The sequence below is a fragment of the Rhinopithecus roxellana genome, chromosome 2 (assembly GCF_007565055.1).
Source record: "Rhinopithecus roxellana isolate Shanxi Qingling chromosome 2, ASM756505v1, whole genome shotgun sequence".
Taxonomy (NCBI): domain Eukaryota; kingdom Metazoa; phylum Chordata; class Mammalia; order Primates; family Cercopithecidae; genus Rhinopithecus; species Rhinopithecus roxellana.
In genome coordinates, this window is record NC_044550.1 from 159,064,067 (window position 1) to 159,081,036 (window position 16,970).

At 37.6% G+C, this 16,970-nt stretch overlaps 1 pseudogene; it reads left to right on the forward strand.

The window, feature by feature from the left end:
- The first annotated feature begins 5,868 nt into the window (after window positions 1-5,868).
- LOC104666033 lies at window positions 5,869-6,235 on the forward strand (annotated as a pseudogene).
- The last annotated feature ends 10,735 nt before the right edge of the window (window positions 6,236-16,970 follow it).

The following is a 16,970-nucleotide window of genomic DNA, read 5'->3' on the forward strand; positions in this document are numbered from 1 at the left end:
TATGAAAACGTCCTCAACTCCATTAATAACAGAGACAAGTAAACTACAATAAGGCAGGTCATATATCCAGTAGATAATCAGAGGGGGAAAATAGAACAATAATAAATATTCACAAGAATGCTGTTGGTGGGATTATAATTTGGTGTAGTTACTTTAGAAAAAAATTTGACATTATTTTTTAAAGTTGAACACAACCTAGCAACTTAACTCTTAGGTATATATTCTAGAAAAACCAGGAAACATAGACCAGAATATTCATAGAAGCATAGTTTATAATAGCAGAAATAATGGGTATAACCAAAGTGTACAATCACAGATGATTAGATGTAACATGTTGACACATTGGATTTTAAAAGGAATGAACGAAAGCCATAGGCAACAATAGGAATAAAATGTTAAAAACATAACCTTGAGTGGGAAAAAAGCAGGCCACACAAGGCTACATAGAATGTGATATTTTATAAAGCTCACAAACAAGGAAAATTAAACAATATGTTGTCTAAGGATACATACAAAAATGGTACTAATTGTTAATGCAAACACAAGCAAGGGAAGGATAAACATAAACTTCACAACAGTTTACGTGGTTGGGATAGAGAAAGCGAGGCCCAGAATAAGAAGAAAAGCGTCCTTGAGGAACACAGATCATTTCTACAGCACTGGGTAATACTAATATTCTATTTAAGTTTCATGGTGGGCTCAAGGGTATTCATTTTATGATTATACATCAAACCTTACATATTGCATGTATTTTTTTGTATTTGATGTTACATACTAAAAAATTGAGGAAAATGTTTCCACATTCTAAGATCAAATAGGTTAGTCTTATGCCTTCATTCCTTGCATTTAAAGCATCAATACTTATGGGATTTATTTTCATGTATTATAGAGAGGTGATTGTCTATGGTTTTTTAAATTAATGTATTAGTTTTTCATGGCAGCATAACAAATTGCAACAAACTTCGCAGCCTAAAACAACATTCATTTATAAGCCCATAACTTTGTAGGTCAGACACCCAACCACAGTGTGACTGAGTTCTCTGCTAACAATCTCACAGAGCTGAAATCAACGTGTTGGCTGAGCTGCCTTTCTTTCTGGAGGCTCTGGCGAAGAATCCATTTTCCAAGTTCATTGAGGTTTTTGGCAGAATTCAGGCTCATGTGGTTGTAGAAACGAGCTTCAATTTGCTGGCGGGTTGTCAGCTGGGGGCTACTTTTGCCTCCTGGAGGCTTCAAAGGAGAATCTCCCTCTTCTGGAATCCTGTTCACACTTCAAATCTCCTTCCAGAAAGAGCTTAGTCCCTTTTAAGGCTTATCTGATTAGGTCAGGTCCACCTCAGTAATCTCCCTATTTTTAAGTCCTACTGATTTGGGACTTAATTACATCTGCAAAAATCCCTTCACAGCAGCACCTAGATTCATCTTTGACTGAATTATTTGAAGAATGTTTGTCCACACCAGGAGCCACAAATCTTGGGAGTCATCATAAATTCTCCCTACTACTTTTACCTAATGATCAAGCTGAATGTATTTAATAATTTCTCCCATTGCCACTTTTTTTATGCCACTGCCATCATACTGTATATGTTTATATATACTAAGATCCTGTTTCTAGGCCATTAGTACTTTTGTGTTGATCAGCTTATCTAATTTTGACAGCATCTCCATGTAATAATTTTTAACTATAATATTTATGATGTATTTTATTATCTGATATGACAAGTTTTCTCCCATTCCTTATCCTTTTCCATATTTGGGCTGCTTTGATACTTTGTGCTCCCCTCAGGTTAAAAATAATAATAATAAATAATATTTTGGAATTTTTATTGAAGTTATGTATTTCATAGATTTCTGACAGGAAATTTGACAAAACTGAAAATTTGATTGGAACTAAATTTGGGAACCATTAACATTCATATTAAACTGAATAATTTCCATTGCTGATGAAAGAAATCCAGGGAAAACTAACGTAATCTTTGTAAATAATATTAAACATTATCTGGCATATAGTCAAAATATCTGTTTAATTAATAAGTAAGCTATTGTTCTGGTCTCATCTTAAATATTTTCTCATCAGATAGTCTTTTCCTGACATCTTAAGTTATAGTTCTCCTGTTACTTCTCATTCTATTTTCCCTTTTCATTTTCATCACAGCCCTTTTCTCTATCTAATATTTTCAAGTTTTTGATTTACTTGTTTATAGCCTGTCACCACCTATTAGAACTTAAGCTCTAAGAACAAATTGTCCTATATGTGTTAGACATTTAATAAATGTGGAAAAACTAAAAACAGAGGTGTGAGAATTCACTGGAAGGATGCTGAAGTAGTTTACAGAAGGAAAATAAATAAATTAACAAAGTAAGGAGTAAAGTAGCTCTGGAGTACTCAATGACTGGCTCCAGGAACTTGACTCCTCCAAACTTTGCTGACTTTATCTTATCACTGCTTATCTCTCTGGGCTTCATTCTCTGCTACCACAGATTGACTTTCTCCAAAACGGTAGAAAACATAGCTGCCAGGAGTCCAAGATTCACATTCTCTCAATTCCAAGACGTGAAAACTAGTGGAATGTCTCTTCTACCTTCAATTTGTTTTAATCCTGAGAAAGTTTCTGAATGTTTCACTTTGGTCTGAGCACTCACCTTTCAGTCCAGGTACTTCCACAGGAGAAATAAAGTATTGCATTTGGCCCAAGATTGGTTATGCACTCACCTCTGCATCCCTAACAAATTTGTATCTACTGGACCCATTCCATTCATGAACATAATACATCTCTATTTATTTGAGTTTTCTGTTTATTATGTCTCAACAAAGTTTTTAGTTTTCTATATATTACATTTTCTTGTTAACATTACTCTTTGGTCTATTTGTATTATTACTGTATATTTTATTTTTTCTTTTTCTCAGTAATTAGTGCAAGTAATAAGGAACAAGTGTTGAATAATTTCTATACTTTTTCTTGGTTACCTTTCTAAACTCTCTTCTTTGGAATGCCATAATAAAATCTCTCCTGATTTCAAAATCACAAAATAATAAATCTGTACCTTTTGCAGTGATGTTGTAAGACTTTTAATAATTAATTTATTCTACTTACTTAAGAGTCTTCTATGAATTGTTTGCACATTAACTCTGTCAAAATTTCACAATTTTAAAGAATAGGTGACTATAAATGAAAGTGACTTTTTAAAGCAAACATTCAAAGACTTATACTTTAAATATGTGGCTATTTCCCCCAAAGTTGTCACCTTGCAAGTCATAGTAAACACTTACGGGATATATGTCCAGTTCCTGCTCCCTTTACTAAGGACTTCTCCCAAACCCATACAACTTCACTCCAAGTATTGACCTTTGTATTAGGTCAACTCTGTTGCCCAACCACAGTCAATTAGACCAGAGTTGACACTGAGACAAAGAGTACTACTGAGCTCTCTCTGCTTGGAATTTGTCACTGAGAACCTGAGACAACTAATGCGCATCAGTTATTGGTAGGTGCTGAGTTTCTGTATTGAGGTCTGGGACTCCATTTTTTGGTCAGCCATCTCCCCCCATCACACCCTCATGACACATGTATCAAAAAGTAGAAAAATTAAACAGAAGAGGAAATATGCCTACATCGATCCATTCTGGGCTGTATATCAAGTTCCTTGAGATACATCAGAGCACCTAGTATAAACGGATACTCAATAAATACTGGTTGAATGAGTGAATAAATATCATCTTTTCTTCCTACTCTGCTCCATCCCCCCCAAAAAAATTCCATTTTCACGAACTTAACCTTGCTAACACTCTTATCGCACACACCTTGCCATCATCATCTACTTCCAGTCTCTGGGCCACTGTTAGTTTGGGCTATTTGTGCACTACATAAAGAGGCTATGCCCAGGGAATGTGGAGAGTGAAAATCCAGCTTATTTTCTGCTCTCTTGCTGTGAACCCTGGCAGGTGTCCACCCAAAGGGAGTATATTTCCCAATTTACACAGACTCCATACAGGTGAACAGAGGCCCTTTCTGGACTGGACTTTGTTATGGGTTGAATTTTGTATGTTCCCCCCATGCTGGTGTGGGGTGGGCCTCATATTGGAGTAGGGCCCCTGCTCTAATATGGCTGGTGTCTTTATAAGAAGAATACCATGTGAAGACAGAGACACACAGGAGGAATGTCTAGTGAGAAGGAAAGCAGATTTTGGAGTTATGCAACTGCAAGCCAAGGATCTGCAGAGATTTTCGGCAAACCACCGGAAGCTAGGAAGAGGCAAGGAAGGATTATCTCACAGGTTTCAGAGGGAGAATGGTCTTATCAATGCCTTGATTTCTGACTTCTAGTCTCTAGAACTGTAGAATAATATGCCATTTTAAACTACCCAGTTTGTGGTTCTTTGTTATGACAGCCCTGGAAACTAATACACATGCCTGATACCGTCTTACTTCATCAGGTGAGGCAGAAAAAAACAGAGAGAAAAAAAACCAAATACCCTGTCCACTATCAACTTAGCAATTACCTTTTCCCTTGCTTCATCCTTTTTTCTCCTCTCGTTGAATAAAAGACTGCTATTCCAAGGAAGAAACTACAGCGAATTTAAGGTTGTTCTCTCTACATAACCAGTGATAGTTGATTGGCACCTGAGCTTGCACAAAAAGCATATTGTGGGATCATTTTTTAAGCTCAAAAATTTGACTATGCAAATTTCCTTGCTGCCTACTACATAGAACTACCCTTTCAAAATATATGCAGAGATTAGCTCTAATGGCTGTCACAAATATGCTTTGGCAAGCTTATTTCTGGGTTCTAAACTCTCAAAAATAGAATCTTCCTGATACAGGAATAAACCTGAAACATTCCAACAACAAAAACGTTATTCACCTGTCTGTAAGATCTTCCCATGTCTGTCTCATAGACAGGCGGGAGAAAAAATAACTAGTTAAAATACAACTTTTTTTTCTTTTTAGGCAAGGTCTCACTCTGTCACCTCAGCTGGAGTGCAGTGGTGCGATCATGGCTTACTGCAGCCTCAACCTCCCAGGCCCAGGCGATCCTCCAACCTCAGCCCCACAAGAAGTTGTGACCACAGGCATGGGCTACCACGCCTGGCTAATTTTGTTTATAAAATACAAAAATATTAATGGCCAAAGAAACAATGAGATATATTCAGGCTAAGATGTGAATATAGACCTCTTTGATCCTCTCCAACAGTAGTCTCACACTGACAGAGGAAAGTAGTTCAACAAAGTAAACATAATGGTACAACCAAACCATGCCCTTTAGAATGGACAACATGCCATCATTACAGTTTAAACTTGCATCCATTAACATCACCGGGATTGCTGAATTACAAAATTCATCACTTAATAACAAGAACACTTTCAGAAATAACTCAGATCAGGGTTGTTGCAGCCATTGCTCAGTTGGCTTCATTTTATGAATAGAATTCATCGTGCTTGCCCAAATTGCTTTTCTATTTTTTCTCTTTGCCAAGGAGCTTAATCAAATAAGTTATTTATTTATTTATTTATTTCAGAGACAGGATCTCACTCAGTTGCCCAGGCTGGAGTGCAGTGGCACAATCACAGATCACGTAGCCTTAAACTCCTGGGCTCAAGAGATCCTCCCCACTCAGCCTCCCAGCAGTTGGGTGGCATAAGCTACTGTGCCTGACTCTAAATAAGTTATTTTTAATATAATTTACCATCAAATAATAATTGTTTTTAAATTTTTTAGAAAAGAAAATTGTTGTGCAAATATTTTCTAATTCTAGAATGTTTGCAAATCCAGGCTTATATTGAAGCTAGTAAATGTAATACAACAAGCATAGAAAAAAAAATCGATTCAGCTGGCCGTTCCAGGCGACAGACTTTGCATCCCAGAACCATGGCCCAATTTGTCCGTAACCTTGTGGAGAAGACCCCGGCTCTGGTGAACGCTGCTATGACTTACTCAAAGCCTCGATTGGCCACATTTTGGTACTACGCCAAGGTTGAGCTGGTTCCTCCCACCCCTGCTGAGATCCCTAGAGCTATTCAGAGCCTGAAAAAAAATAGTCAATAGTGCTCAGACTGGTAGCTTCAAACAGCTCACAGTTAAGGAAGCTGTGCTGAATGGTTTGGTGGCCACTGAGGTGTTGATGTGGTTTTATGTTGGAGAGATCACAGGCAAGCGTGGCATCATTGGCTATGATGTTTGAAGACCAATCTTTAACATCTGGTTATATTTGATTTATTATTTGAGTGTTGTTAGACCATGTGTGATCAGACTGCTATCTGAATAAAATAAGGTTTGTCAAAAAAAAGAAAAAGAAAAAAAGAAAAAAAATCACCTTTGTGGTTGAATTTTTCCATGTATTTTAAGCCAGTCTTTTTTTTTTTTTTAAGTGAGATGGTTGATAAAAATTTATTTTTTTACAGCCTTGACAATGTGAAATAGTTTCCATTTAAGTTTGAAAGCAATTATACTGTGAAATCCTAAATTTTTTAAGCAAATTATCCTGAAGGGTAACATTTCTTAGTTAAACAATTTTAAGTTAGTCTTCTATGTATTATAAAGATAAAAACTGAAACTGAATGTAGTCACCAAGCAACTTTAAAAGAGAACGAATACAGAGCAGATAAGGTATACACTCATGTATGACTCTGAAACTGTCTCAACTACTCGGGATAAAAAAAAAGGACGAACATTTTGAAAATTTCCAGACCCCTCTGAGTGCTCCTTTAAAACAAACAAACAAACAAACAAACATGCCTCATTTCTTTTTATTCACTTTTTTGTTCATTTACTTATTTATTCGAACATTTATTCAATGTTTGCTTTCTTTGAGGCACTATTAGATGCTTTTGCTTTATTATTCTATCTACATGAACTTTTGTCTTAAACTTATATGATCTTTAACGAAAGCCTGGTATTTGCCTGGAAAAATGAAAAAGTAGCATTCCTCTCTGTATTAGTCCATTCTCACACTGCTAGTAAAGACATACCTGAGACTGGGTAATTTATAGAGGAAAGACGTTCAATGGACTCACAGCTCCACATGGCTTGGGGGACTTCACAATCATGGCAGTAGGCAAAGGAGAAGCAAAGGCACATCTTACATGGTAGCAGGCAAGAGAGTTTGTACAGGGGAACTCCCATTTATAAAACCATCAGATCTCATGAAACTTATTCACTGCCACGAGAATAGCATGGGGGAAACTTCCCCCATGATTCAATTATCTCCACCCGGCACTGCCTTTGACACAGGGGGATTATTATAATTCAAGGTGAGATTTGGGTAGGAACACAGCCAAACCATATCACTCTCCAAAGGTATCAAGCAAATAATCTAGAGAAAACTATGGTAGCTTACCACAGACATTGGTAACTGTGTGAGATTATATGATTTGCTCATAATTCTTCCTTCCGTCCCCACAGTGCTTGCCAAGGTTCATCATGGGCAGAATAAAATTCCCACTTCATAGACTTTGGCCTCAGTTGTGTGACTTGATTTGGCCAATGGAATGATAGCCAATGTGATATAAGGAGAGGCTTTAATGTTTCATGTTGCCTTACTTGCCATTATACGATTCTGTCATCTTTGTGATGACAGCATGCCCTAAATAGCCATGGATCCCAGAGTGAAACAGGTGGAGCATACGTAAACCTGACCTGCAACTTGTAGCCACATCTACCTGAATCTAGAAAACTTTCACAGATCCATCAAGTTGAGAGAGACAGAGTGGGGGCAGAGAGAGGACACAGAGAGAGAGAGAAAGAGAGAGAGACAGAAAGGTTTGCTGTTACTGTAAACCACCGAGTTTTGAGAGTTACGTATTATACAACAGAATTGCAGCAATAACTGACTAATAGTGCCTGAGAGCAAAGTCCTCCACATTCTGGCCCACCAGCTCACCTTAAAGCATAGGTTGCTAGTTTAGAAGCTCAGTCTGTGAACACAGTGTTTCTAACAGGTTTCCATGTTACCTCATTGTTAAATATAAAAGGATAACTAAGGGTCACCAATCATTTCAGGAAACTGTAAACATGAACATAGAGGATAAGGTAAACAAAGAGAAGGAGATTGGGATACCAGAAGAAACAATTCAGGAAGAAGTTAACTTAAAGTGAATTTGAATTACTGTCCTGAGATATACTTTTTTAAAAAATGTAACATAAAGTAAGAATAAGATGCTATGAAAAACAACAGTCATTGTATTACAACATACATATAAAGAGTAAATACTTGTTTATTAAAAAAAACAAAACAAAAAAACCAGTAGAATAGTTTGAAATGTAAACAAATCTTCCACAATGTAGAGAAAAGAACAGAAATGAGAAATATGAGAGAAAAGTAAGAAAGAGGGAATGAATCCTGATTGACAGGAGTACAAGAAAGGGAGAAATGGGAAACGGAAGGGAAAAAAATTTCAAAAAAAAATAATAAAAGATAATTTCCCAGAGCAGAAATATTGAGTCACCAAAATGAAAGATCCTTTTACATATCCCACATAATGAATGAAGAATGACTTAGCTTTCTGCATATCATTATAAAATTTCAGCACATCAAGGATAAAGAAACATTAAGGGCTTCCAGATTTTTTTTTTAAATGGTTATTGCTATGGTTCGAATGTGTCTCCCAAAGGTCATGTGTTGGAAACTTAATTCCCAATCAACAATATTGAGGGGTGGAGCCTTTAAAATGTGATCAGGTCATGAGGGCCCTACTCTCAGAAATGGATCAACGACCTTATCTCAGAGTGGGTTTGTTATAAAAGCCAGTTTGTGCCACCACCCACCCCTTACTCACCACTCACATTCTCTTTCCTACATGATATCTTTCATCATGGGATGATGCAGCAAGAAGACCCTGGTAAGACACAAGCCCCTTGACCTTGGACTTCTCAGCCTCCAGAACTGTAAGAAATAAATCTCTGTTCTTTATAAAACCCAGTTTGTAGTATTCTGTTATAGCAACACAAAATGGACTAAGAAAATCCTATAAAGGAGTAAAAACTTTTCATTAGTAATTCAGGGTGCTAGCTGACCTTGGAACAATGCTTTTCAAAGTTCTGGATAAAAAATATTAATCAGGCATGAAGGCAGAATTTTAAAAGTTTAAATATAAAACCTAAGAAAATGCACTTCTCAGACACCCTTTACCAGGAAATTCCTGGAGGATATAATCCCACTACATGAAGGATTAAACCAAGAAAGAGAAGGCATTCACCTGTGGCTCCTATCAAGCACAGCAAGGACAGAAAGTGCTTGTGCCTACCTGCCTAAAAAGTAGCCAGTCCATATTGGAACAGGAGAAAAGAGGACAGCCAGAGGAGGTACCTGGGGGGAAGGGGAAATTCAGGAGGTTTGCAAGTATCCTTGAAAATGACCTCAAGGTTCTGTTAGGATTAATAGTGCAATAGGACAACAAGGCAATTGGAAACCTAAAGAAAACAAAAAACAAACTACTTGGCTACTCAGTGAACATCGTCATTACAGGTCGATGACTTCTACTGACTATTGATTTTTAGGACCAACATATAAATAAAGCATAGAAGATTTAAATATGGTTACAGAATACATTGTAAATGTTATCAAACTTGACTTGAAAGTACAGAAAATGAAAAGTAGAAACTGAGAGGGTAAGAAAGAGCAAACAGAAATGAGTGTTAAAAACCCTCATCTTGAGAAATGGAGAATCAAATATATTGTCTGTGGTTGATGAAACAGGCAATACAAGTATATTACACACTTCTAAAATTTTAATCACAGTATGAGTTTACTAAGGCTGCCATAACAAAGAACTACAAACTGGGTGGCGTAAACAACAGAAATTTATTTTCTCACCATCCTGGAGACTAGAAGTTCAAGATGGGCAGAGTTCATTTCATCCTGAGGCCTGTCTTCTTGGCTTTCAGATGTCCCTTCTCTCCATGTGTCTTCATATGTTCTTCCCCCATGCGTGTCTGTGTCCTAATCTCCTCTTCTTGTAAGGACACCAGTCATATTGGATTACAGTCCATCCTAATGGCCTCATTTTAACTTAAGCACCTCCTTAAAGGGTCTATCTCCAGATACAGTGACAACCTGAGGTACTAGGGGTTAGAGTTTCAACATGAATTTTGGGGAGGATACATTTCAGCCTATAGCAATCACAAATGTATTTTTTTAATGTATTAAGATATGGATCTATTGAAAGAGAAGAGGAGGGGAAAATGGATAGCTTGATAATGTCTAAAACTGAAGTGAGGAAATGGTGGTAAGCACATATAATTTAGAGATATGGCACTAATTGAGGGATGCCACACAGAGTTGTACAGATTGGTAAGGGTACAACTGAATATGGCAGTCCTGACTGACCACAAGAATAGCTTCTTTCCACCCCCTCCCGAGACGGAGTTTTGCTCTTGTTGCCCAGGCTGGAGTCCAATAGCGCTAATTCAGCTCACTGCAAACTCCACCTCCCGGGTTCAGGCCATTGTTTTGCCTCAGCCTCCCGAATAGCTGGGATTACAGGCATGCACCACCACGCCCCGCTAATTTTTGGGTTTTTAGTAGAGACGGGGTTCCACCACGTTGGTCGGGCTGGTCTCGAACTCCTGACCTCAGGTGATCCACCTGCCTCGGCCTCCCGAAGTGCTGGGACTACAGGCATGAGCCACAGCGCCCAGCCAAGAATAGCTGTAGTCGTGAACAGTTTAAAAAGTGAAAAGTCGTTTGTTCTGGGGAATAGGACTGAGCCTGAGAAAAGCAAAAGCAGACTATTGCTTTTTCATGATAAACCACTCTGTATGAGTTTACCCTTAAATCATGTGTACGTATTACTTTGACTAATAATATTTTAGGCTTCAATTTAATAACATATAGAGATAAATGTTTCATTTTTCCTTTGCCTTCTCCTTGCCTCTGCCCCATTATAGTGATTGGAATAGACAGGAGTAAAGACTTCTAAGTGTTTTCTTGTCTCCAGACTCCTCCGACCCATTCTGTAACACCTCTAGATTATTCTGTTTCAAACAAATATATGGCCATGTCACTCTCCTGCTTAAAATATATCAGTGATCCTGCCGTTCCCTGCGTGATGTTCCTTACTCTGGGAAATAAGGTTTTCCAAGATCTGTCCTTTGCCTACCTCTCCACTCTCTTCACTAATCATTCCAGTATTACCACTGTATTATGTCCCCCCCAGAATGAACTGTTTGAGGGTTTCCCTACTCGTCATGCTGTATCTGCCTTTAGTCTTGTATTTATCTGGCTGAAATTCTATTTCTTCTTCTTCTAAGCTCCAATATCTCTTCTCCTCAACCTAATTGCCTTCATTCAGCTTACTTTCTTCTTTTCCTCCTTTATTCCAAGTTTATTGGCTTTAGACAAGCTCATTACAGACTTGGTTTTCCTCTGTCCTTTGGTAAGCTCTTTTTGTTAGTGTTGGTTTTTGTCCTCAAACTACATGTAGTGGCAAGACGGTTGTTGATATGGTTTGACTGTGTCCCCACCCACATCTCATCTTGAATTGTAGCTCCCATAATTTCCACGTGTTATGGGAGGGACCTGGTGAAAGATAATTGAATCATGAGGGCGATTTTCCCCATACTGTTCCCATAGTAGCGAGTAAGTCTCACCAGATGTGATGGTTTTATAAGGGGAAACCCCTTTTGCTAGGTTCTCATTCTCTCTGCAATTCTCTCTTATCTGCTGCCATGTAAGACGTGCCTGCTGCCTTCCATCATGATTGTGAGGCCTCCCCAGCCGTATGGAACTGTAAATCCATTAATTTATAAATTACACAGTCTCAGATATCTCTTTATCAGCAGCATGAAAATGGACTCATACAGTTGTAGCACAGTTAAAGGAAAAGAGGAAGGGTCTCTTCCCAAATCTCACTGTGTCTCACTGACCCTGACTAGGTAGTGTACCTGTGCTTGAGCCAATCCCTGTGGCCAGGGTGATTCGACCTTCTGATTGGCCAGTCCTGAGCCACCTACTCTAGTTTGCAGTCAGGGGCGGGGTCAATTCCATAGGAAGCAGATAGATTAAGAACAGGAGAGCGGATAGTCTTCAGGAAAAAATAAAGCTATTGTTTCCAAAAAGAAGGTGTACAAATGCTCTGCAACAAACACTACAGACAAACACCATGAACACAAGAGTAGGTTCTGTTTATCTTCAAAGACCCAGCACCTGATATAGCACTTGACCAACATTAGGTGTGAAAATGTTTGTTGAATTTTTTTTGTAAGGTGTTGCTTTCTGACAAAAAGATATACTTTATGATAAAGTATGTATCTTAAATACTGACATTTTAAAATTAAATTACCCAGTTTAAATGAGTTCAAATTGTTTAAGATATGTGTGAAAAATGAACTGAATTTTTATAGTTGGATATAAATTCTAATCATACTAAATTTGCAAAGTAAAATTCTGTCACATTTTTATATATACTGTAGTTTTGTTTGAACTGAGAAAGTCATGAAAATCTATCCCAAAGTAGTTGACATTCTGGAGGGCTTTTTATTTTATGTTTTTTATCTTTCTTAACCTAAGGAGTGCTTGGAAACCTATGCTTTAATTGAAAATGCTGCTTTGGCAATAAGTTTTACATAATTCTCCAAGTGCCAAAATAAACTCTTGGATCAAGGGATTCATAACAGAAAAAAAAATCTTTCTTTTTAAATGTAAGAAAAAGTACATCTGAAGATTTATTCTCAAAAGTGAGTGTGTGCAAACCAGACTTCTTTGAGGAATAAAGGTGTGCTAACAAGTATTCTATCTTAGCATTCGAGAGTCCCCCAACAGCATGACACAACTATTTCATTAGCTGCATGTGGGTAACTTGATTCTTCTCACTCCCTCTATTCTTTGTAGAACCTATCTGGGCAGCCATTTAATGCTAACAAGCCAAATTCTTTCTTCACTTCTTCCTGCCAAGTAGTACCATAATTGTCATCAAGACAGGATCATCTGTTTCATATTGCTTTTACTTATGCTGAATGAAAGCACCAGTGCGATTTGCCATTTTATTTCAGCTCTTATTCTTGAAAAGTAGAAAATTGAAAAGTAGAACTGTGGTAAAAGAACACTTCTTTTTATTCCCTTTTTCAAATTATAAGATGGCGAATAAATTAACATTGTCCTATTTGATGCATTTTGCTATTTTATTGGAAGCATAAAAATTACTAGAATGGAAAGGGAAGGTTTTTAAGAAGAGAAATTGGTTGAAGGAGGGAGAAAAAGAAAACTCTACTTAGTAGTATATGAGATCTTTCACAGCCCAGAACTCTCTGCCAAATATAGCCTCTAGCCACTGAGATTACGAAATACGGTTAATCTGAATTAAAATGTACTGTTTTGTACAATACATATAAAATTTTGAAGACAATACAGAAAAAAATGTAAAATATTTCAGTAATAACTTTCATATTGCTTATGTTTTTAAATGATGTTTTAGATATATTAAATAAAATATATTCTTAAAGTTAATTTCACTTTTACTTTTTAAAGGCGGCTACTAGAAAACTTTAAATTCCACATGTGGCTTGCATTTGTGTCTTACATTATGTTTCTGTTGAACAGTGCTAGTACACAATTTACATGCCAAGAAGCTAGAATGTTCAGAGATGAGATATAAAGAGGTTGAAGTCATATTTAACAAGTATGCTCAGTGCTATTTTCTGTTTTGAAAGGCTTCTTTGGAGAAATATTTGTCTCTCTAGTAGAGGTCAGGATAAAGTAGGTGCATTTTTTCAGTAAAGTTGTCAATTGTTTTTGCCTGCTGGGTAGATATCTTCTCTTTTTCTGGTAACAGTGCACTGGTCGTCTCTGAGGAACTCTCTCCCTCCTTGATTTTGAGACCCTGTGGTTTGGCTGAGGCTGACCCATGATTCTAGAGTTGAATGTGTGACTCAGGCCTAACCAATCAGAATATTCCACTCCCATGGCCACAATAATTGACTCAGGAAATTGATAAAAGTTGGTAAATTGAATCAGTTCTGTGATTTCGAGTAATTACAGAAGAAGAGGTGTTGCTCGTCTTGGGGATTAAGTCTGCAACTACTCATGAACACCTTTTCCAGCACATGACCTGAAAATGGAAACCACCAAGAGGAGACAAGAAGAAACAGGTTCTGTTTGAATGCCTAGATCCATTCTGTGACTAAAGCTGCCACTTGGAATTTTTCAGTTTGTTTGTTTGTTTGTTTGTTTGTTTGTGGGAGTGGGGACAGGGTCTTGCTCTGTGGCCCAGGCTGGCGTGCAGCGGTGGGATCTCAGCTCACTGAGACCTCCACCTCTCGGGTTCAAGCGATTCTTATGCCTCAGCCTCCTGAGTATCTGGGATTACAGATTCTTTTTGTGTTTTTATTAAAGACAGGGTTTCACCATGTTGCCCAGGCTGGTCTGAACTGCTTGGCTCAAGCAATCCACCAATCTTGGCCTCCCAAAGTGTTGGGATTATATTACAGGTGTGAGCCACAGCACCCAGCCAGAATTTTTCAGTTTAACAAGTTCCCGTCTTTGATCAAACAAATTTAAATTTAATTTCTTTCACTAAGAAGTCTGATCAACATAAATAACAAATAATTGAATAAACAATTGCATTCATACAAGTCAACAAACATTCTTAGCATCTGTCTATGTTCAAGTAACTGCGTTGGGTGCTGGTGGAGGAAGGCACAAACTTTATTATTATTATTCACTCATTCATTCATTTATACATTCAGGAAACACTCATTGAGATTCTTTTGTGCCAAGCACTATCTTAGGCACTGGAGAAGAAAAGACAAAAATTAAAGTCACGGATATTGAGGATCTTTTATTTTTCTGAATTACATTAACAATGTGCCTATTACTAATTATTCTTGCTCTCCCCAATATACTTTCAATGTTCAGTTTTCCACAAGTCAAATCTGTTATATAATCTCTGTTCCATTTTGTACCAGGAAATTCTATTTTGGATCCCTCCATCACCTTACTTGCTTTTGGACTTGTTAATTTCTGGGTCTGCTGTCATCTCTGATCTGTAACTGCCCTCCCTCCCCTTAGGAATTCCTTGACTTTTTTCTTGTGTTAGATTCCTGCTTCCTAGATCACTATACCTCTTTGTTATAAGGAAGCACATCCTCCGGTAGTATCTTGAAAAGGGATACAGTATTTGTGAGGTCAATGTTTTGAGAACTTGCAAGTCTGAAAATCCATTCTTTTCCCACAATTGACTGATAGTTTGATGAAATTTAGAACTCTAGGATGGGTATCATTTTCAGTTATAATTTTGAAGATACTGCTCCGTTGTTTTCTGCTGAGAAGCCCAATGCTATTCTGATTTTTTTTTTTTTTTTTTTTTTTTTTTTTTTTTTTTGAGACGGAGTCTTGCTCTGTCGCCCAGGCTGGAGTGCTGTGGCAAGATCTTGGCTCACTGCAAGCTCCGCCTCCCAGGTTCACGCCATTCTCCTGCCTCAACCTCCTGAGTAGCTGGGACTACAGGTGCTCGCCACTGCTCCCGGCTAATTCTTTTGTGTTTTTAGTAGAGACGGGGTTTCACCGTGTTAGCCAGGATGGTCTCAATCTCCTGACCTCGTGATCTGCCCGCCTCTGCCTCCCAAAGTGCTGGGATTACAGGCTTGAGCCACCACACCGGCCGCTATTCTGATTTTTAATCCATTGCACAGGGTCTCTATTTTCTTTCTCCCTAGAAGTTTTAAGAATCTTCTCATTATTTCTAGAGTCCTGAACTTCCATGATTATATGTCTTGGAGTGAAATTACTTAATCTGGAGGATTATTTCCCTCAGTTCTGGGAACTTTTCTTTATTATTTCTTTGACAATACTCTTTCCTCAGTCTGCTTTAATCTATCTTTCTGAAACCCATATCAGTCAAACATTGGGCTTCCTAGGTTGATTGCGAAATTTTCTTATCTCGTATTATCTGTATTCGTATTTTTAAAATATTACTTCAATGAAATTTTCTCATCTTTATCTCTCAGCACTTCTTTAAAATTTTGTTTTAATTTCATCTGACATATTTTTAATTTCAAGAGCTCTTACTTGTTTTCTCATTGTTCTCTCTAAGCATCTTGTTTCAAAGTAATTCTTTCTTTAATGATGCAATATCTTTTCTAATCTTTTTGAAAATGTTAATTATAATTAATTGGAACTTTTATTCTATTTCTTGAAACGTTTCTGTTTTTCTCTGAGTTTCTTTTATCTGTTGGTTTTGGTCTCTCTCTCTTTCAAGTTGGATATTTTCCTCAAATATCAATATATATTTATGAGTGAGGTCCTTAAACGCTTATTGAAAGGTCTGCGGAGTGGGTGAGTTTTCTGAGACTTTGAGTTTCTCTTGAAAGGGATCGTCAATTTTTTGCTGAAGGGAATAAACCTGGTTATAGGTGTTCCAAGAACAAGGTGGAGGAATTCAGCAAACTTTGACTGTTTAATCTGTGTTCACTCTACAACATTTGCCCTACCCTTCTACCATGCTTGGTGCCCTCCAATCCATAATCTTTTCAGTCCAATTTTTCAACAGGGTAAATTTCTTGCAGGGGTTGGGATAAAAATACTTGGCTACATTATGGTGGAGACAAAGTCTGGAGGAGCAGGTGGTTCCCACAGCTCCTTATATAACATTTCAACAAATCCCCAGGACTTCAGCTCTGACTCTGACCCTTACTTTCTGCTTTACAATCATTCTATTTCCTGAGAACAATGAAAAAAAAAAAAAAAAGACAGATTCAGGGAGACCACTGATATTAAAAATAGTTACAGAGTTTTGATGTGGTTTGGCTCTGTGTCCCCACCCAAATCTCATCTTGAGTTGTAATTCCCATGTGTTGAGGGAGGGACTTGTAATCCCCATGTGTCAAGGGAGATAAGATTGGATCATGAGGGTGATTTTTTGTTTTAAATAAAGGAAAGAGGTTTAATGGACTCACAATTCCACATGCCTGTGGAGGCCTCAGGAAACTTACAATCATGGTGGAAGGCAAAGGGGAAGCAAGATCTTTTTCACATGGCA